The sequence below is a fragment of the Pristiophorus japonicus genome, chromosome 26, assembly GCF_044704955.1.
Source record: "Pristiophorus japonicus isolate sPriJap1 chromosome 26, sPriJap1.hap1, whole genome shotgun sequence".
NCBI classification, from domain to species: domain Eukaryota; kingdom Metazoa; phylum Chordata; class Chondrichthyes; family Pristiophoridae; genus Pristiophorus; species Pristiophorus japonicus.
In genome coordinates this window covers 8081643-8104390 of record NC_092002.1, presented here as the reverse complement: position 1 = coordinate 8104390, position 22748 = coordinate 8081643, and the positions used below count along the sequence as shown (strand labels likewise).

The 22748-nt window shown below is 53.0% G+C and overlaps 2 protein-coding genes across 4 annotated transcripts in view; one reads left to right on the top strand and one right to left on the bottom strand.

Moving 5' to 3' along the window:
- LOC139239156 (hypermethylated in cancer 1 protein-like) overlaps positions 1-22748 on the bottom strand; it is a 61915-nt gene that overhangs the window by 28420 nt on the left and 10747 nt on the right. The window contains exon 1 of one of the 3 annotated variants that reach the window (XM_070867747.1): positions 3566-3642. The exons of the other annotated variants lie outside the window; for them this stretch is intronic. The gene's annotated coding sequence lies outside the window, so the exon portion shown is untranslated. Of the gene's footprint in view, positions 1-3565; positions 3643-22748 lie in introns of those variants that run through there. 3 annotated transcript variants of the gene reach the window in all.
- The window catches only part of fbxo46 (F-box protein 46), a 35272-nt gene continuing 24678 nt past the window's right edge, over positions 12155-22748 (top strand). The window contains exon 1 of the mRNA XM_070867752.1: positions 12155-12565. The gene's annotated coding sequence lies outside the window, so the exon portion shown is untranslated. The remainder of the gene's footprint in view (positions 12566-22748) is intronic.

The following is a 22748-nucleotide window of genomic DNA, read 5'->3' as shown; positions in this document are numbered from 1 at the left end:
CACGAATACAAACTTCGGTGTCACGCTTAAAAAAGTACAGGAAGCACTCTCGCCTGGGTCAGAAGGTTGTGGGTTCAAGTCCCAATCCAGGGCCTTGAGCACAAAAATCTAGGCTGACTCTCCCAGTGCAGTGTTGAGAGAGTGCCGCACTGTCGGAGGGGCAGTACTGAGGGAGTGCTGCTCTGTCGGAGGGGCAGTACTGAGGGAGCGCCGCACTGTCGGAGGGGCAGTACTGAGGGAGTACTGCTCTGTCGGAGGGGCAGTACTGAGGGAGTGCTGCTCTGTCGGAGGGGCAGTACTGAGGGAGCGCCGCATTGTCGGAGGGGCAGTACCGAGGGAGTGCCGCACTGTCGGAGGGGCAGTACTGAGGGAGTGCTGTTCTGTCGGAGGGGCAGTACCGAGGGAGTGCCGCACTGTCGGAGGGGCAGTACTGAGGGAGTGCTGTTCTGTCGGAGGGGCACTACTGAGGGAGTGCTGCACTGTCGGAGGTGCCGCCTTTCAGATGAGACGTTAAACCGAGGCCCCGTCTGCTCCCTCAGGTGGACGTAAAAAATGCCACGGCCACTATTTCGAGGAAGAGCAGGGGCGTTCTCCCCGGTGTCCTGGGCCCAATATTTATCCCTCAATCAACATCACAAAAAATACTGACCTTCTAGTCATTATCACATTGCTGTGTGTGGGAGCTTGCTGTGCGCAAATTAGCTGCCGCGTTTCCCTCCATTACAACAGTGACTACACTTCAAAAAGTACTTCATTGGCTGTAAAGCATTTTGAGACATCCGGTGGTCGTGAAAGGCGCTATATAAATGCAAGTCTTTCTTTCTCTTAATTTCAAGTCATTTATTTCCAAATTATCTCGTTCTTTTACTCACCAAAATCTCAAATCGGTTCAAATTATCAGATCATTAAAATTGGTGCAAAATTAAAAAAAAAAACGTTGTTTTATCAGAAGTGGAGTATTTAACGAAACAATGTATAGAAAACCAATCCAGGCACAAAGAAGTCCGGAGCCACCGAGTCTGGAGGTTTCAACTGACCTGCCCCAAAACCAGGCCATGACTCTGATCTCCAGCACTGTTTACAATTTAACCTGTGAATGAACTAATCCTGTGTTTACTCTGCAATTAGCCTCACCGGTCTTAAAGGGACCCACTCTACCCCCAACAACTTGTATTTATGTAGCGCCTTTAACGTAGTGAAACGTCCCAAGGTGCTTCACAGGAACATCGTGAGATAAAAATTTGACACCTAGCCGCATAAATAGAAATTAGCGCCTGTAATCTCTTCCAGCCCCACAACACCCCGAGATGTCTGCGCTCCTCCAATTCTGCCCTCCTGAGCATCCCTGATTATAATCGCTCAACCATTGGTGGCTGTGCCTTCTGTTGCCTAGGCCCCAAGCTCTGGAACTCCCTGCCTGAACCTCTCCGCCTCTCTACCTCTCTTTCCTCCTTCAAAACGCTCCTTAAAACCGACCTCTTTGACCAAGATTTGGTCACCTGACCTCATTTCTCCTTATACGGCTCGGTGTCAAATTTTTTGGTATTATAACACTCCTGTGAAGTGCCTTGGGACGTTTTACTATGTTAAAGGTGCTATATAAATACTAGTTGTTGTTGTTGTAACCCAGGTATACTGAGGCCAACTGCGATGCGTCTGGACCAACTTACACACCATGGCCAGGTGGATTGTCAGAACAAGCAGCACTGGCTTGGCGTGGCTCAGGTAAGGCAGCAAAAGGTACAAGCACAAAAGAGGCAGCACCTGCCCGTTTACCTCTTCTCTTCCCATCGTCCAGGGTCCCAAACACTCCGTCCAGGTGAAACAACGATTTACTTGTACTTCCTGCAATTCAGTACACCGCATTCGCTACAAATCCCCTGGGAGGACAGACGCACCAACGTCAGTGTCCTCGACCAGGCCAACATCCCCAGCATCGAAGCACTGACCACACTCGATCAGCTCCGCTGGGCAGGCCACATAGTTCGCATGCCGGACACGAGACTCCCAAAGCAAGCGCTCTACCCGGAACTCCTTCACGGCAAACGAGCCAAAGGTGGGCAGAGGAAACGTTACAAGGACACCCTCAAAGCCTCCCTGATAAAGTGCAACATCCCCCACCGACACCTGGGAGTCCCTGGCCAAAGACCGCCCTAAGTGGAGGAAGTGCATCCGGGAGGGCGCTGAGCACCTCGAGTCCCATCGCCGAGAGCATGCAGAAACCAAGCGCAGGCAGCGGAAGGAGCGTGCGGCAAACCAGTCCCATCCACCCTTACCCTCTGCCCCACCTGTGACAGGGACTGTGGCTCTCGTACTGGACTGTTCAGCCACCTAAGGACTCATTTTAAGAATGGAAGCAAGTCTTCCTCGATTCCGAGGGACTGCCTATGATGATGATGATGATGTGCTGCTTACAGTGTGGCCTCCTCTACGTTTGGGAGGCCCAATGCAGGTTGGGTGATCGCTTTGCGGAACACCTCCGGTCAGTCCATGAGCGCGACCTCGAGCTTCCGGTCGCTTGTCGCTTTAATTCTCCGCTCCACTCCCACTCTGACCTCTCCGTCCTCGGCCTCTCGCGCTGTCCCAACAAAACTCGAGGAACAGCACCTCATCTTTCGATTGGGCACATGACAGCCTTCCGGACTCAACTCCGAGCGCAACAATTTCAGACCCATAACCTCCGCCCCTATTATTTCGGACAGCTACTGTTAATGATTCTGACATTCCCATTCAGAACTACTTGTCCCATGCCGTGGCTCAGTGGGTAGTGCTCTCACCTCAGAGTCAGGAGGTCGTGGGTTCCAGTACTACCCAAGAGGCTTCAGCACATAAATCTAACACTCAGTGCGGTGCTGAGGGAGGGCCGCACTGTCGGAGGTGACGTCTTTCGGATGAGACGTTAAACCAAGGCCCCGTCTGCTCTCTCAGGTGGACGTAAAAGATCCCGCGGCACTGTTTCGAAGAAGAGCAGGGGAGTTCTCCCCAGTGTCCTGGCCAATACTTATCCCTCAATCCACATTACTAATTAAGATTATCTGGTCATTATCATATTGCTGTGTGTGGGAGCTTGCTGTGCGCATGTTGGCTGCCGCGTTTCCCACATTACAACAGTGAATGTGCTTCAAAAGTACTTCATTGGCGATAAAGCGCTTTGAGACGTCCCGTGGTCGTGAAAGGCGCTATATAAATACAAGTTGTTCTTTCTTGTCTTTTACCATCTCCTCTCACTTTGTACAATCATCCCTTTTTTGCATTCAATCCCTCCTGGCTTCCACCCCAACACAGACCGTCCCTTTCGTTCTTTCCCCCTGCCGCTCCCTTTCCCTGCCTTGCTTAAAAAAAGACTTGCATTTATATAGCGCCTTTCACGAACACCTGACCTGTCTCAATGAACAGGTCTTGGTCATAATCCTGCAGGTACCTCAATTTGGAGGGTTCCATCCCGATCACAGGCTCAAGTGGAACAGCGTCTTTTGACACATCTTCCACCCGTATCAAAGCGCTTTACAGCCAATGAAGCACTTTTGGAGTGTGGCCATTGTTGTAATCATAAATTCTGTTCTACCTCTAACATTTCAAGTTTTGTCGCAAGCTCCTGGACCTAAAGCATTGACTCTGTTTCTCTCTCCACACATGCTGCCTAAGCAGCTTGAGTATTTGCAGCATTTTCTGTTGTTCAATTGCAAAAAGTTACTTGGGACTACATCTCCCAGCATGCTTTGTGTCAGGCAGTTTTTTAAAAATATAAAAACTAAATTATAATCTTTAAATCATTTCTGAAGGCCTGTGGGTGAAGTGCTGTCTGCAATCACTCCAAGTGCACCAATATGGGTTAGGCCCTATTTGTTTGAGGCGAACTACAATTCCCAGAGGCCATTGAGCGGAGAGGAACTACAACTACCAGAAGCCATTGCGGGCGGGAGCGACGTCCCCCCTTACGCCATGACGTTGCTTGTTGCTTTCAGGCACGCACTCACGTCTCCAGGAAGTGGGGATTTAATTGTCCTGAATGGAGGAGAGGAGCAGGAGAACAGGTAACACCTCACCTGTGACACCTGGGCAACAGGAGATAGCAGACACACTTACAAACTGTGCCTTATTCCAGGGGGAGAGGGAGGGAGCTAAATGAAGTGTCAATGCAGAGAGATTAAATTATAATTAAAGGGATAGTTGAGATTTTTAAAAATGGAAATAATATAAGAAATTTTTAGAAACATAGAAAATAGGTGCAGGAGCAGGCCATTCGGCCCTTCGAGCCTGCACCACCAATCAATATGATCATGGCTGATCATTCAACCTCACTACCCCACCCCTGCCTTCTCTCCATATCCCCGATCCCTTTAGCTGTATGGGCCACAAGCCCGCTCCGCCATTCAATAAGATTGTGGCTTGTCAGCCGTGGCTCAGCGGGTGATACTCTCGCCTTTTTGAGTCAGAAGTTCCCACTCCAGAGACTTGAGCACAAAAAAAATCCAGGCTGACGTTCCCAGTGCAGTGCTGAGGGAGCACCGCACAGTCGGAGGGGGCAGTACTGAGGGAGCGCTGCACTGTCAGAGGTGCCGTCTTTCGGATGAGACGTTAAACCGAGGCCCCGTCTGCTCTCTCAGGGGGACGTAAAAGATCCCATGGCCACTATTTCAAAGAAGAGCAAGGGAGTTATCCCCGGTGTCCTGGGGCCAATATTTATCCCTCAGTCAACATAACAAAAAACAGATTCTCTGGTCATTATCACTTTTGCTGTTTGTGGGAGTTTGCTCAAATCATATAGCCACAAAAAGAAAGATTTGCATTTCTATAGCGCCTTTCATGACGACCGGACATCCCAAAGCACTCTACAGTCAATGATGTAAGTGGAAACAAGTAACTTGCTGTGAATAATTCATGAGGGGTCCGGACAGTGTAGACAGAGAGAAACTGTTCCCATTGGCGGAAGGGTCGAGAACCAGAGGACACAGATTTAAGGCGATTGGCAGAAGAACCAAAGGCGATATAATAAAAAACTTTTTTCCACAGCGAGTGGTTAGGATCTGGAATGCGCTGCCTGAGAGGGTGGTGGAGGCAGACTCAATCGTGGCTTTCAAAAGGGAGTTGGATATGTACCTGAAGGAAAAAAAATTAGCAGGGCTACGGGGAAAGGGCGGGAGGAGTGGGACTGGCTGAGGTGCTCTTGCAGAGAGCCGGCACGGGCTCGATGGGCCGAATGGCCTCGTTCCGTGCTGCAACCGTTCGATGATTCTATGAATTGTCCCAAAGCGCTTTACAGCCAATGAAGTACTTTTTGAAGTGTAGTCACTGTTGTAATGTCGGAAACGCGGCAGCCTGTTTGCGCACAGCAAGCTCCCACAAACAGCAAAGAGATAATGACCCGATAATCTCCTTTAGTGATGTTGGTTGCAGGATAATTGTTGACACCTGGACACCGGGGAGAACTCCCTTGCTCTCACTGTAAAGGGATCTTACACACTCCCGGGAAGCCCCTGCAAATAGTGATGCACTCCCGGGGAATCCCTGTAAATACTGACACACTTCTGGGGAGTCCCTGTAAATACTAACACACTCCCGGGGAATCCCTACAAATACTGACACATTCCTGGGAACAACCTGCAAATAGTGACACCTCCAGGGGAACCCAGTCCTCGCCTCCAAAACACAATCAAGCTGCCCGAAGGAAAACAACACCATCACTGCAAAAGCCATCTTTTTCTTCGTGTACAACAACATAAATTACGTGCATCTCGGTCAACAACTATAGAGAAATGGTAACCGAGGTCATCGACCCCATGGAGCATCTGGCATCAGCTCACAGGATTCCCATTTTGAAATGTGTTGGTGAAGTCCTTATTCCTTGCTTTGACATAAGAAATAGGAGCAGGAGTCGGCCATTCGGCCCCTCGAGCCTGCCCCGCCATTCAATGAGATCACGGCTGATCTTCGACCTCAACTCCACTTTCCCGCCCGATCCCCATATCCCTCGATTCCCTTAATATCCAAAAATCTATCGATCCCAGCCTTCAATATACAGGCGCACCGTCGAAAATCCGGAGTTCCGCAATCCGGTGGCAGCGTCGTCCGGAATCCGTAAAATGTTCCGGAATCTGGACCCCCCCCCCGTCTCGGGGCCCCTCGGACCCCCGCTGGCGTCTTATGTGTCTCGGGCCGTCGCCGACCACCCCTCCCTCCTCTTCCCTCTCCTCTCCCCTACCTCCCTCCCTTGGCCCAGGTGTTTCCGGACTCGGGATGTCGGAAAGACGTTCCAAAGTTCGGAAATGCACAGAATCCGGAGCGATCTCTGTCCCGAGGCTCCCAGATTCCCGACGCTGTACCTATACTCAGAGACTCAGCACCCGCAGCCCTCTGGTGCAGAGAATTCCAAAGACTCACGACCCTCGGAGTGATGAAATGTTTCCTTCTCTCGGTCCAAAATGGCCAACCCCTTATCCTGAGATTGTGCCCCCTCGCTCTAGACTCGCATGCAAAAATTGTAATCATGACGTTGCAACCGAGAAGATTGCCCTTCTCATGCCCATAGTCCAGCGTTGTCTTGTGAAACAGCAATGGGTGTTGGAGAATGGGCTTAGGTTTGGATAGTGAACGGAGGAGACTATTGATGACGGGGAAGGAACAGAGAGGGAGAGAGGCCATAGCCCCTGGGGTGGGGGGCAGCCTGCGTTAATGCAACGAGAGCCAGCGTCCTGGCTGGCCTCCCACGCTCTACCCTACGTAAACTTGAGGTAATCCAAAACTCGGCTGCCCCGTGTCCTAACTCGCACCAAGTCCCGCTCACCCATCACCCAGCTCGCTGACCTACATTGGCTCCCAGTTAAGCAACGCCACAATTTCAAAATTCTCATCCTTGTTTTCAAATCCCTCCATGGCCCTCGCCCCCTCCCTACCTCTGTAATCTCTTCCAGCCCCACAACCCCCCCGAGATGTCTGCGTTCCTCCAATTCTGCCCTCTTGAGCATCCCTGATTATAATCGCTCAACCATCAGTGGCTGTGCCTTCTGTTGCCTGGGCCCCAAGCTCTGGAACTCCCTCCCTCAACCTCTCCGCCTCTCTACCTCTCCTCCTTAAACCCTACCTCATTGACCAAGCTTTTTGTCACCTGCTCTAATTTTTCCTATTACGTGGCTCGGTGTCAATTTTTTTATCTGATAATACTCCTGTGAAGCGCCTTGGGACATTTCACTACGTTAAAGGCGCTATATAAATACAAGTTGTTGTTGACATGTAGTCATAGTTACAGCACTGGGGGAGCAATGTGATTGAGAGTTAGATAGTGCTGGACAGAGCTGAGGTGGCAGGTGGTATGACGGGAACTTGTTTAGAAGTGCATAGCCTCTAGAGAGGCAGGACGTAGCAAGGAGTTTATGAAAGAAAGAAAGACTTGCATTTATATAGCGCCTTTCACAACCCCCGGACGTCTCAAAGCGATTTACAGCCAATGAAGTGTAGTCACTGTTGTAATGTGGGAAGCATGGCAGCCAATTTGTGCACAGCAAGCTCCCACAAACAGCAATGTGATAATGACCAGCTAATCTGTTTTTTTGTTATGTGGATTGAGGGATTAATATTGGCCCAGGACACCGGGGATAGTGGCATGGTATCTTTTTCATCCAGCTGAGAGAGCAGACGGGGCCTCGGTTTAACGTCTCATCAAAAGACGGCACCTCCGACAGTGCGGCACTCCCTCAGCACTGCACTGGGAGCGTCAGCCGAGATTTATGTGCTCAAGTCCCTGGAGTGGGACTTGAACCCACAACCTTCTGACTCACAGGCGATATCTAGGTGTGAGTTACAGGCTGGAATCTAATCGAGGGGTTCGAGGAGTTTATATATAGAATAACAGATACCCAGGAGTGAGTTACAGGCTGGAATCTAATCGAGGGGTTCGGGGAGTTTATATATAGAATAACAGATACCCGGGAGTGAGTTACAGGCTGGAATCTAATCGAGGGGTTCGGGGAGTTTATATATAGAATAACAGATACCCGGGAGTGAGTTACAGGCTGGAATCTAATCGAGGGGTTCGGGGAGGTTTACATATAGAATAACAGATACCCGGGAGTGAGTTACAGGCTGGAATCTAATCGAGGGGTTCGGGGAGTTTATATATAGAATAACAGATACCCAGGAGTGAGTTACAGGCTGGAATCTAATCGAGGGGTTCGGGGAGTTTATATATAGAATAACAGATACCCGGGAGTGAGTTACAGGCTGGAATCTAATCGAGGGGTTCGGGGAGGTTTACATATAGAATAACAGATACCCGGGAGTGAGTTACAGGCTGGAATCTAATCGAGGGGTTCGGGGAGTTTATATATAGAATAACAGATACCCAGGAGTGAGTTACAGGCTGGAATCTAATCGAGGGGTTCGGGGAGTTTATATATAGAATAACAGATACCCGGGAGTGAGTTACAGGCTGGAATCTAATCGAGGGGTTCGGGGAGGTTTACATATAGAATAACAGATACCCGGGAGTGAGTTACAGGCTGGAATCTAATCGAGGGGTTCGGGGAGTTTATATATAGAATAACAGATACCCAGGAGTGAGTTACAGGCTGGAATCTAATCGAGGGGTTCGGGGAGTTTATATATAGAATAACAGATACCCAGGAGTGAGTTACAGGCTGGAATCTAATCGAGGGGTTCGGGGAGTTTATATATAGAATAACAGATACCCGGGAGTGAGTTACAGGCTGGAATCTAATCGAGGGGTTCGGGGAGGTTTACATATAGAATAACAGATACCCGGGAGTGAGTTACAGGCTGGAATCTAATCGAGGGGTTCGGGGAGTTTATATATAGAATACCCGGGAGTGAGTTACAGGCTGGAATCTAATCGAGGGTTCGGGGAGTTTATATATAGAATAACAGATACCTGGGAGTGAGTTACAGACTGGTATCTAATCGAGGGGTTCGGGGAGTTTATATATAGAATAACGGATACCCGGGAGTGAGTTACAGGCTGAGATCTAATCGAGGGGTTCGGGGGCTTTATATATAGAATAACGGATACCCGGGAGTGAGTTACAGGCTGGAATCTAATCGAGGGGTTCGGGGGGTATATATATAGAATAACGGATACCCGGGAGTGAGTTACAGACTGGTATCTAATCGAGGGGTTCGGGGGGTTTATATATAGAATAACAGATACCCGGGAGTGAGTTACAGGCTGGTATCTAATCGAGGGGTTCGGGGGTTTATATATAGAATAATGGATACCCGGGAGTGAGTTACAGGCTGAGATCTAATCGAGGGGTTCAGGGGGTTTATATATAAAATAACAGATACCCGGGAGTGAGTTACAGGCTGAGATCTAATTGAGGGGTTCAGGGGGTTTATATATAGAATAACAGATACCTGGGAGTGAGTTACAGGCTGGGATCTAATCGAGTGGTTTAGGGGATTTATACATAGAATAGTGGATAATTAGATTTAATCGATTTAGGTAGGAAGATTCTCAAGGGGCGCTGACAGTGGAGCTGACACAGAGTAGAAAGGATGCTTGCAGAGGATAGGGCGGGAGTGGCTGGGTGAAAATCAGCAATGGTTCCAGCCCCTCTCCAGCGACCCTTTGCATGTACAGGGACTTTTGGGTTGGACTACGATGCCCCCCGTGGTGCAATAGCAGTGGGCATGTGGAGATACTCGAGCACCAGGGATACGAGAGAAAGATACTGTACGGATTGAAAAAAAACCAAGCTTGTTCTTGCCCCTTCCCTTGAACTTGCTGTTCATGTCCTGATGGACACTGGACTCAGCCACTGCCAGTTCCCTCGCAATCCTCCAACTATTACTATACATGATTCAGAGATGAGACCTTGCTATCATTACCATGTATCTGATATTCAACAACAACAACAACAACAAAAGAATGCATTTGTATAGTGCCTTTCGCAACTTCAGGATGTCCAAAAGTGCTTTACAGCCAATGAGGTACTGTTATACTGTAGGAAACGTTACAGGGACACCCTCAAAGCCTCCCTGATAAAGTGCAACATCCCCACCGACACCTGGGAGTCCCTGGCCAAAGACCGCTCTAAGTGGAGGAAGTGCATCCGGGAGGGCGCTGAGCACCTCGAGTCTCGTCGCCGAGAGCGTGCAGAAACCAAGCACAGGCAGCGGAAGGAGCGTGCGGCAAACCTGTCCCACCCTCCCCTTCCCTCAGTGACTATCTGTCCCACCTGTGACAGGGACTGTGGCTCTCGTATTGGACTGTTCAGCCACCTAACGACTCATTTTTAAATTCCGAGGGACTGCCGATGATGATGATGATGTAGGAAACGCAGCAGCCAATTTGCACACAGCAAGCTCCCACAAACAGCAACGCGATAATGACCTTTTTCTTTAATGGTATCGGTTGAGGGATTAATATTGGCCCCAGGACACCGGGGAGAACACCCCTGCTCGTCGAAAAATAGATCTTTTACGTACACCTGAGAGGGCAGAAAGGGCTTCGGATTAACGTCTCCTCCGAAAGACCACCGGCGTGCTGGACTCCTGAAGGCGCTGACTCTCGCTGGAGTGCGGGTTCCTCAGGCGCCTCGGTGAATCTCGGCAGACTATTCGATCACGGGAGGGCATCACAGTCATGATCACATTGCTGTCTGTGGGAGCTTGCTGTGCGCAAACTGGCTGCCGCGTCTCTCACATTACAACAGCGACTACACTCCAAAAGGACTTCATTGGCTGTAAAGGGCTTTGAGGGCGTCCAGTGGTCGTGAAAGGCGCTATATAAATCTTTCTTTCCAATACCCTGCCGAGCACAAAATCCAACGCTTCTCGGTTCTGAAAATGACTCTCTGAGCTGGCATCTGCTGCTTTTCTGCGGGAGAGAGATCCACACGTCAACCGCCCTGTGCGGGAAGGATCATTTCCTAACTGCTCCCTGTCTCTGATTTTAAGGCTCTGCCCCCTTCACCTAGACTCGGCCCACCGACAGCAAGAGCCCTTTACAGCCAATGAAGTACTTTTCGGAGTGTAGTCACTGTTGCAATGTGGGAAACGCGGCAGCCAATTTGTGCACAGCAAGCTCCCACAAACAGCATCGCATCGCTGTTTGTGGGAGCTTGCTGTGCACAAATTGGCTGCCGCGTTTCCCACATTGCTTAAAGTGACCCAGATAAATAGTTTTTTTTTTTGTTATGTTGATTGAGGGCCAGGATACCGGGGAGAACTCCCCCTGCTCTTCTTCGAAATAGTGGCCGTGGGATCTTTTACGTCCACCTGAGAGAACAGACGGGGACCTCGGTTTAACGTCTGAAAGGACGGCACCTCCGACAGTGCGGCGCTCCCTCGGCACCGCCCCTCCGACAGTGCGGCGCTCCCTCAGTACCGCCCCTCCGACAGTGCGGCGCTCCCTCGGCACCGCCCCTCCGACAGTGCGGCGCTCCCTCAGTACCGCCCCTCCGACAGTGCGGCGCTCCCTCGGCACCGCCCCTCCGACAGTGCGGCGCTCCCTCGGCACCGCCCCTCCGACAGTGCGGCGCTCCCTCAGTACCGCTCCTCCGACAGTGCGGCGCTCCCTCGGCACTGCCCCTCCGACAGTGCGGCGCTCCCTCAGTACCGCCCCTCCGACAGTGCGGCACTCCCTCAGCACCGCCCCTCCGACAGTGCGGCGCTCCCTCGGCACCGCCCCTCCGACAGTGCGGCGCTCCCTCAGCACCGCCTCTCCGACAGTGCGGCGCTCCCTCGGCACTGCACTGGGAGTGTCAGCCTGGTTTTTTTTTTTGCCTGGAGCGGGACTCGAACCCACGACCTTCTGACTCAGAGGCGAGAGAGGGTGCTGCCCACTGAGCCACGGCTGACGCGTTAAGGCACGGCGGTGCAGGCAGAGTTAGGGGCCGTGACGCTGCCATGTTCTGATTGAATTTGCGGAGCAGGCTCGCGGGGTGGGGGGCTGAATGGGCCCCCTCCCGTCCCTCTATCTCTTGCGTTGTGGAAACACCGCCTGGGTTGTGTAGTTGAGCGCTGGGCTGGGCCTGTCCGGGCGGGAATGGGTTAACTCTTCCACAGTGAGCTTTCCCTCTCACTCCGCAGTCTGGTGCTGTGTTGAGCGCCTATTCTTCCTAACAAGCCCTGGCAGATCAGAATAACTCCGCCGTCCATATATAGACATACAGTGAATTCTGGCTGATGATAGGCTGTCCCTCGCTCGCAAGTGTCTGTCAACAAATGGCCTACCTCCCTTAGCTTTGCAGATATTGTTTAATCGCGAAGTACTATCCCAGCTTTTCGAACCACCCCCCCTCCCCCTGCCCGCACCCCCCCAGCACCTTGAAGGAACGGGAGGGGTGAAAAAAAAAAAGGATTTATAGTTTGGGCGTGGGGGCGGGGGGGGGGGGGGGGAAAGAAAAATGGTACAGGATGCACCTTGCCACAGAGTCCGAATCATTTCTTTTTCGCCTGGAGCCTGCCGCTAATCTGTGTGTGTGTGTGTGTGTGTGTGCGAGACCTTCTCACTTGAGGCCTGCGGCAGATGGCAAAGCAGGGGACTAGATTAGCGGCAACACTGGACAAGAGTCACCGCAGTTCGGCTACCTGCTTCTTTGTGATGAAGGTAAGAGGTGGGGAGGGAGGGGAGGTTGAAATGTCATTTGCAAAGAGTCTGCGCGTTCAGCCAGCAAGAAGGAGAGCTTTTTTGGGGTCTGGCCCCGGATTTAAGAATCTGTTGCTAAACAGCTACCCTTGCCTTGCGTCTGACGCTGTGTGTTGTGTGAGATGCTTGAACTCCCAGCTTGCTTTCCAGAGCTGTCAAAACCCTCGCTTTTATTTCTGTGCGGAGGGTGCAAGTTGAATTCTTGTTTTTAAAAAAATTTTTTTTTAAATGCCACTTGCTTTGAGGTGCCGGGTTCCTGAGTGGAAGCCCAGCTACCTGAGAGCTCTGCTCCCCATCTCCAGTTCTGGCCTCCTGCACATCCCCACAACACCCAACCACCCCCCCCAACCCCGCTGCTTTCCATCGCTCCACCATTGGTGGCCGTGCCTTCAGCTGCCTGGGCCCTAAGCTCTGGAATTCCCTGCCTGATGCTGGGTCTGTTTTCTTTGGAACAGAGGAGGCTGAGGGGGGAGACCTGATTGCAGTGTATAATGTTACAAAGGGCCTGGATAGAGTGGATAGGAAGGACCTGTTTCCCTTGGCGTATGGCGTCAACAACCAGGGGGCATCGATTTTAAGTAATTGGGGGGAGGTTTAGAGGGGATATGAGGGGAAAATTTCATCACCCAGTGGGCGGTGGGGGTCTGGGGCGGAACTCGCTGCCTAAAAGGGTGGTAGAGCCAGAAACCCTCACCACATTTTAAAAATACTTAGATTTGCACTTAAAGTGCCGTAACCGACAGGGCTACGGACCGAGAGCTGGAAAGTGGGATTAGCTCTTGGTCGGCCGGCTCGGACATGATGGGCCGAAATGGCCTCCTTCCGTGCTGTAAATTTCTATGATTCTATGAACCTCTCCTTCCTCCTTTTAAGAACGCTCCTTGAAATCTGTGACCAAGCTTTCAGTCACCCTGCCCTCGTATCTCCTGATGTGGTCAGATTTTGATTGATAATCGCTCCTGTGAGGCGCCTTGGGACGTTTCGCTGCGTTAAACGGCGCCGTATAAATGCAAGTTGTTGTTGTTGTTGGGCAGTTTGCCCGCCTTTATATAATCATCTGATTCTAAGTGCTCCCCTACCGGGTGTTGACATCTCTCTCCCTGTGGCATAGGTCCGGGCTCCTGTTTCCGTGGTAACTCGGGCCTAGTACCTCTGCAGTGCGCCCGAGCCTGAGGACGGGTCTGTGAGACCGAGCAAGTAAACTGGGGCTTCTCACATTCCCCCCACCCCAGCTTCAGCAAATAACAAATTAATGGCAGTCAGACTCCCAAACCCTCTGAGGTAAACAGTTTATAACGTGATCACCCGTTTTCCCCCCCCACCCCTAAGAAAACTGTGTTAATCGAGCTCCAAATCACTCCCGATTGGAACATAAAACCTGGATTGTCATTCTCTGCGCTTCACCTCAGCTGCTGGGTTTAAAAAAATATATATATTTACATTGAGACACCGAAAGGAAAGGCAATATCCCCAGTGCGGGGCACACTGTGGCTGGAAGGCAAGGGTGGGGGATGGGGGTGCAATTAGCTGACGCCAAGCTTGGATGTTATAGGTTGTCGGGTGGGGGGGGGGGGTTGCGGAGAGTGCGGTCAGTACGGCGTTAAGCTGCTGGCAACGCATAGCTGGGCGCAGTTTCGGGCAGCAGAAAGAGGAGGCTAAACATGGCACGGGCGTTGAATTGCAGCCTCCGATTTTGCCAGGCCGGTGACCGGCATCTGTGGCGCAGGCCATGACTGTGCTGGAAGCTGATCTCTCTCTGCAAGGTTGTCCCTTCCCTTCGTCCCTGGGTTGTCCTGGGATCAATAAATGCGACTGAGGTCAAAGCGGGGGTGGGGGAGGGGGGGGGGGAATGGGGTGAGAGAAAAATGCGCCTCTCTCGTTACCTTATAAAAGACCCACGGGACGCATTAAACATCCTTGCACTGATTTGCAATCTGCGTTAACTACGCTGCCTGAGAGGACACAGCTGGGGATATGCAGGTTCCTCTCCTCTTGAGCATCCCTGATTCAAATTCTCCACCATCGGTGGCCGTGCCTTCTGTTGCCTGGGCCCCAAGCTCTGGAACTCCCTCCCTAAACCTCTCCACTTCACTTTCCTCCTACAACACGCTCCTTAAAACCGACCTCTTTGACTAAACTTTTGGTCACCTACGCTAATTTCTACTTATGCGGCTCGGTGTCAAATTTTTGATCTCATAACACTCCTGTGAAGCGCCCTGGGACATTAAAGGCGCTTATATAATAAGACAATAAGGTGCTCGACAAGGTGGATGCAGAGAGGATATTTCCACTCATAGGGGGAAACTAAAACTAGGGGGCATAGTCTCAGAATAAAGGGTCGCCCATTTAAAACTGAGATGAGGGAGGAATTTCTTCTCTCAGAGGGTTGTAAATCTGTGGCATTCTCTGCCCCAGAGAGCTGTGGAGGCTGGGTCATTGAATATATTCAAGGCGGAGATAGACAGATATTTGAGCGATGAGGGAGTCAAGGGTTATGGGGAGCGGGCAGGGAAGTGGAGCTGAGTCCATGATCAGATCAGCCATGAGCTTACTGAATGGCGGAGCAGGCTCGAGGGGCCAGTTGATCTTATGTTCTATATAAATACAAGTTGTTCAACCCCCCCCAACCCCCGGCCTTCCGATGGCTCGTTGTGGTACCGAACTCAAACCAAACTGTAAAGGCCCCAGCTTCAATCTGGATCTGTCTGCTGAGTTAGTGGTGGTAGTGAGCCTTTATGTCAAGTATCCGGCTCCTGACCGCCATCCTTTTGACCTCCCCGCCATCCGCCTCCCCCCCTCCCCACCCCTCGTAAAGTATTAGTGCCTGGAAGATCAAATATTAGATCAGGGCATTGGTCGTGATGTCCTCCCCTAGTTGAATAGCCCAATAGTCGGCCTCTGAGCCTGCCTGTGGAGGACGCTCGTTCAGTCGAGGTACCATCCAGCACCCGGGGACCCGGATCCCAGGCACAGTCGGTGTGTACAGGAGACGAATAAACGCGATACCGGGGCCTGGAGCACATAAATCCAGGCCGGCACTCCCCAGTGCAGTGCTGAGGGAGTGCCGCACTGTCGGAGGCGCCGTATTGCGGATGACACCTTAAACCGAGGCCCCGTCTGCTCTCTCAGGTGGACGTAAAAGATCCCACGGCCACTATCTCGAAGAAGAACAGGGGAGTTCTCCCCGGTGTCCTGGGGCCAATATTTATCCCTCAATCAACATCACTAAAAAAACAGATCATCTGCTCATTATCACATTGCTGTGTGTGGGAGCTTGATTGCGCGCAAATTGGCTGCCTCGTTTCCCACATTACAACAGTGACTACACTCCAAAAGTACATAATTGGCTGTAAAGCGCTTTGAGGCGTCCGGTGGTCATGAAAGGTACGATATAAATCTAAGTCTTTACAGAGGAGGGTCAGGGCGAGGGCAGTGGCTGCAACTATCGTGTACATGCCTTCCCTGGATTGCCCAAGGTGTATCCAGCCAGGCTCCCGGGGTGTGTTTTACTCAGGGACGCAGCCCAAGAGCGGTCCGCCCCTAGTGCGTACAACCCATAAAATCTGGGGGCTTGGAGTCCACACGATTCAGTCCCGTGCTGTTTGCTGTGCACCCGTAAGTGTAGCTTTCTAGTTCTCCTGGGCACTGGGGGTACAGTTCCCTGGGCACTGTGGGGTACAGTTCCCTGGGTGCTGGGGGTACAGTTCACTGGGAACTGTGGGGTACAGTTCCCTGGGCACTGGGGGTAGAGTTCCCTGGGCGCTGCGGGTACAGTTCCCTGGGCGCTGCGGGTACAGTTCCCTGGGTGCTGGGGGTACAGTTCCCTGGGCGCTGGGGGTAGAGTTCCCTGGGCGCTGGGGGTACAGTTCCCTGGGCGCTGGGGGTACAGTTCCCTGGGCATCGGGGCTACAGTTCCTTGGGCACCGGGGGTACAGTTCCCTGGGCATTGTGGGGTACAGTTCCCTGGGCACCGGGGGTACAGTTCCCTGGGCATTATGGGGTACAGTTCCCTGTTCCCTGGTTGCTGGGGGTACAGTTCCCTGGGCACCTGGGGTACAGTTCCCTGGGCTCTGTGGGTACAGTTCCCTGGGCACCTGGGGTACAGTTCCCTGGGTGCTATGGGTACAGTTCATTGGGCGCTGGGGGTACAATTCCCTGAGCACTGTGGGGTACAGTTCCCTGGGCACTGGGGGTACAATTCCCTGAGCACTGTTGGGTACAGTTCTCTGGGCACTGTGGGTACAGTTCCCTGGGCACCTGGGGTACAGTTCCCTGAGTGCTGTGGGTACAGTTCCCTGGGCACCTGGGGTACAGTTCCCTGGGTGCTGTGGGTACAGTTCCCTGGGCACCCGGGGTACAGTTCCCTGAGCACTGTGGGTACAGTTCACTGGGCATGTGGGGTACAGTTCCCTGTGCGCTGGGGGTACAGCTCCCTGGGCACCTAGGTTACAGTTCCCTGGGCGCCGGGTTACAGTTCCCTGGGCGCCGGGGGTACAGTTCCCTGGGCGCTGGGTGTACAGTTCCCTGGGTGCTGTGGGTACAGTTCCCTGGGCACCTGGGGTACAGTTCCCTGGGTGCTGTGGGTACAGTTCATTGGGCGCTGGGGGTACAATTCCCTGAGCACTGTGGGGTACAGTTCCCTGAGCACTGGGGGTACAGTTCCCTGGGCACCTGGGGTACAGTTCCCTGGGTGCTGTGGGTACAGTTCCCTGGGGACCTGGGGTACAGTTCTCTGGGTGCTGTGGGTACAGTTCCCTGGGCACCTGGGGTAGAGTTCCCTGAGCACTGTGGGGTACAGTTCCCTGAGCACTGTGGGGTACAGTTCCCTGGGCACTGTGGGTACAGTTCCCTGGGTGCTGGGGGTACAGTTCCCTGGGCATCTGGGGTACAGTTTCCTGGGCACTGTGGGTACAGTTCCCTGGGCGCTGGGGGTACAGTTCCCTGGGCACCTGGGGTACAGTTCCCTGGGCACTGTGGGTACAGTTCCCTGGGCACTGTGGGTACAGTTCCCTGAGCACTGTGGGGTACAGTTCCCTGGGCGCTGGGGGTACAGTTCCCTGGGCACTGGGGGTACAGTTCCCTGGGCGCTCTGGGTACAGTTCCCTGGGCGCTGGGGGTACAGTTCCCTGAGCACTGTGGGGTACAGTTCCCTGGGCGCTGGGGGTACAGTTCCCTGGGCACTGGGGGTACAGTTCCCTGGGCGCTCTGGGTACAGTTCCCTGGGCGCTCTGGGTACAGTTGCCTGGGCGCTGCAGGTACAGTTCCCTGGGTGCTGGGGGTACAGTTCCCTGGGCGCTGGGGGTAGAGTTCCCTGGGCGCTGGGGGTACAGTTCCCTGGGCGCTGGGGGTACAGTTCCCTGGGCATCGGGGCTACAGTTCCTTGGGCACCGGGGGTACAGTTCCCTGGGCATTGTGGGGTACAGTTCCCTGGGCACCGGGGGTACAGTTCCCTGGGCATTATGGGGTACAGTTCCCTGGGCATTATGGGGTACAGTTCCCTGTTCCCTGGTTGCTGGGGGTACAGTTCCCTGGGCACCTGGGGTACAGTTCCCTGGGCTCTGTGGGTACAGTTCCCTGGGCACCTGGGGTACAGTTCCCTGGGTGCTATGGGTACAGTTCATTGGGCGCTGGGGGTACAATTCCCTGAGCACTGTGGGGTACAGTTCCCTGGGCACTGGGGGTACAATTCCCTGAGCACTGTTGGGTACAGTTCTCTGGGCACTGTGGGTACAGTTCCCTGGGCACCTGGGGTACAGTTCCCTGAGTGCTGTGGGTACAGTTCCCTGGGCACCTGGGGTACAGTTCCCTGGGTGCTGTGGGTACAGTTCCCTGGGCACCCGGGGTACAGTTCCCTGAGCACTGTGGGTACAGTTCACTGGGCATGTGGGGTACAGTTCCCTGTGCGCTGGGGGTACAGCTCCCTGGGCACCTAGGTTACAGTTCCCTGGGCGCCGGGGGTACAGTTCCCTGGGCGCCGGGGGTACAGTTCCCTGGGCGCTGGGTGTACAGTTCCCTGGGTGCTGTGGGTACAGTTCCCTGGGCACCTGGGGTACAGTTCCCTGGGTGCTGTGGGTACAGTTCATTGGGCGCTGGGGGTACAATTCCCTGAGCACTGTGGGGTACAGTTCCCTGAGCACTGGGGGTACAGTTCCCTGGGCACCTGGGGTACAGTTCCCTGGGTGCTGTGGGTACAGTTCCCTGGGGACCTGGGGTACAGTTCTCTGGGTGCTGTGGGTACAGTTCCCTGGGCACCTGGGGTAGAGTTCCCTGAGCACTGTGGGGTACAGTTCCCTGAGCACTGTGGGGTACAGTTCCCTGGGCACTGTGGGTACAGTTCCCTGGGCGCTGGGGGTACAGTTCCCTGGGCATCTGGGGTACAGTTTCCTGGGCACTGTGGGTACAGTTCCCTGGGCACTGTGGGTACAGTTCCCTGAGCACTGTGGGGTACAGTTCCCTGGGCGCTGGGGGTACAGTTCCCTGGGCACTGGGGGTACAGTTCCCTGGGCGCTCTGGGTACAGTTCCCTGGGCGCTGGGGGTACAGTTCCCTGAGCACTGTGGGGTACAGTTCCCTGGGCGCTGGGGGTACAGTTCCCTGGGCACTGGGGGTACAGTTCCCTGGGCGCTCTGGGTACAGTTCCCTGGGCGCTCTGGGTACAGTTGCCTGGGCGCTGGGGGTACAGTTCCCTGAGCACTGTGGGTACAGTTCCCTGAGCACTGTGGGGTACAGTTCCCTGGACACTGGGGGTACAGTTCCCTGGGCACTGGGGGTACAGTTCCCTGGGCACCGGGGGTACAGTTCCCTGGGCGCTCTGGGTACAGTTCCCTGGGCGCTCTGGGTACAGTTCCCTGGGTGCTGGGGATAAAGTTTCCTGGGCACTGGGGGTACAGTTTCCTGTGCACTGTGGGTACAGTTCCCTGGGTTCTGGAAGTACAGTTCCCTGGGAGCTGGGGGTACAGTTCCCTGGGTGCTGTGGGGTAGCGTTCCCTGGGCACTGTGGGTACAGTTCCCTGATCACTGTGGGTACAGTTCCTTGGGGTGCTGTGCGTACAGTTTCCTGGGCACTGTGGGCACAGTTCCCTGGGCACTATGGGTACAATTCACTGGGCGCTGGGGGTACAGTTCCCTGGGCACCGGGGGTACAGTTCGCTGGGCGCTGTGGGTACAATTCACTGGGCGCTCGTATCCAGTTCCCTGGACAACCCTTCCCCTGTGGCCATTCCTCAGGTGTGAGCCCAAGCAGTGAGTTCCTGGGGATGTGGCGGGGGATCAGATGTAGGGTTTAATCTCCTAGCTCTGAGCTCACGGTGTTAGCGTTTCCATTCGAGGATGTTCGGTCTGAGCGCGTACAGGCCCTACCCCCTGCCCCCATCGCACAGCCAGCAGGGGGGAAAATCAAAGTGCGGGGGTCCAGCGGGTTGGGGTGCGCTCTCTCTCACTCCCCTCTACCTGATGACAGAGTGGCATTGGCAGAGGCCAGAAAGCATAGAACATAGAAATTTACAGTGCCCATTCCGGCCCATCATGTCCGCGCCGGCCGACAAAGAGCCACACGGCCCTCGGTCAGCAGCCCTGAAGGTTACATATAAACCAATGAACAATGACGGAAAGGCAAAGAGCACCCGGCCCAACCAGTCCGCCCCACACAACTGCGTCACTCCTTACGCTGAAACATTCTACACTCCACCCCAACCGGAGCCATGTGATCTCCTGGGAGAGGCAAAAACCAGATAAAAATCCAGGCCAATCGGGGGAAAAAAATCTGGGGAAAATTCCTCTCTGACCCATCCAGGCGATCGAAACTAGTCCAGGAGATCACCCTGGCCGTATTCGATTCCTGGCAGTACTTACCATCGTATCTGCACCAGCCAACAAGAGGTTATCCAGTCTGATCCCATTTACCAGGTCTCGGTCCGTAACCCTGCAGCTTACGGCACCTTAAGTGCCCATCCAAGCATCTTTTAAATGTGGTGAGGGTTTCTGCATCCACCACCCTTCCAGGCAGTGAGTTCCAGGCCCCCACAACCCTCTGCGAGAAGAAGCCTCCCCTCAAATCCCCTCTGAACCTTCCACCAACCACCTTAAAACTATGCTCCCTTGTAATTGACCCCTCCACCAAGGGAAATAGGCCCTTGCTATCCACTATATCCAGGCCCCCTCAAAATTTCATACACCTGAATGAGGTCTCCTCTCAACCTCCTCCTGACAAACAAGCTGTCTCTTCCATCCCCCAACCAAGGCCTCCATCAGCCAGGGAACAACAACAAAAACTTGTATTTATATAGAACCTTTAACATAGTGAAACGTCCCAAGACGCTTCACAGGAGTGTTTTGCGCTAAAAATTTGACACCGAGCCGCATAAGTAGAAATTAGGGCAGAGCTTGGTCAAAGAGGTAGGTTTTAAGGAGGAAAGAGAGAGGCGGAGAGTTTAGGCAGGCAGTTCCAGAGCTTGGGGCCCAGGCAACAGAAGGCACGGCCACCAAAGATTGAGCGATAATAATCAGGGATGCTCAGGAGAGTAGAATTGGAGGAGCGCAGACATCTCGGGGGATTGTGGGGCTGGAGGAGATTACAGAGATAGGGAGGGGCGAGGGCCATGGAGGGATATGCAAACAAGGGTGAGAAGTTTGAAATCGAGGCGATGCTTAAACGGAAGCCAGTGTAGGTCAGCGAGTACAGGGGGTGATGGGTGAGTGCGACGGTGCGAGTTAGGACACGGGGCAGCCGAGTTTTGGATCACCTCTAGTTTACGTAGGGTAGAATGTGGAAGTCCAGCCAGGAGTGCATTGGAATAGTCAAGTCTCGAGGCAGGAAAAGGAATGGGTAAAGCTGCAGTTATATAGGGCTTTGGTGAGACCACACCTTACTTAAGGAAGGAGAAAATTGCCTTGGCGGGGGTCCAACAGAGGTTCACCAGACTGATCCCTGGGATGAGAGGGCTGTCCTATGATGAGAGATTGAGTAGAATGGGCCGCTACTCTCTGGAGTTTAGAAGAATGAGAGGCGATCACATTGAAACATACAAGATTACATAAGAACATAAGAAATAGGAGCAGGAGTAGGCCATATGGCCCCTCGAACCTGCTCCACCATTCAATACGATCATGGCTGATCCGATCATGGACTCAGGTCCACTTCCCCGCCCGCTCCCCATAACCCCTTATTCCGTTATCGGTTAAGAAACTGTCTATTTCTGTCTTAAATTTATTCAATGTCCCAGCTGCCACAGCTCTCTGAGGCAGCGAATTCCGCAGATTTACAACCCTCCGAGAGAAGAAATTTCTCCCCATCTCAGTTTTAAATGGGCGGCCCCTTCTAAGATTATGCCCCCTAGTTCTTGTCTCCCCCATCAGTGGAAACATCCTCTCTGCATCCACCTTGTCAAGCCTCCTCATAATCTTACACGTTTCAATAAGATCACCTCTCATTCTTCTGAATTCCAATGAGTAGAGGCCCAACCTCCTCAACCTTTCCTCATAAGCCAACCCCCTGAACTCCGGAATCAATTGAGTGAACCTTCTCTGAACTGCCTCCAAAACAAGTGTATCCTTTTGTAAATATGGAAACCAAAACTGCACGCAGTATTCCAGGTGTGGCCTCACCAATACCCTGTATAATTGTAACAAGACTTCCCTGCTTTTATACTCCATCCCCTTTGCAATAAAGTTAGACTCTATCCCCTTTGCAATAAAGGGGGAGGGGAATTGACAGGGTAGATGCTGAGAATCTGTTTCCCCCGGGCTGGAGAGTCTAGAACCTGGGGGCCCAGTCTCAGGATAAGGGGTCGGCCATTTAGGACTCAGTTGGGAAGAAGTATCTTGACTTAGAGAACATAAGAACATAAGAATTAGGAACAGGAGTAGGCCATCTAGCCCCTCGAGCCTGCTCCGCCATTCAATAAGATCATGGCTGATCTGGTCGTGGATTCAGCTCCACTTACCCGCCCTCTCCCCGTAACCCTTAATTCCCTTATTGCTTAAAAATCTATCTATCTTTGACTTGAAAACATTCAATGAGCCAGCCTCAACTGCTTCCTTGGGCAGAGAATTCCACAGATTCACAACCCTCTGGGAGAAGAAATTCCTTCTCATCTCGGTTTTAAATTGGCTCCTCCGTATTTTGAGGCTGTGCCCCCTAGTTCTAG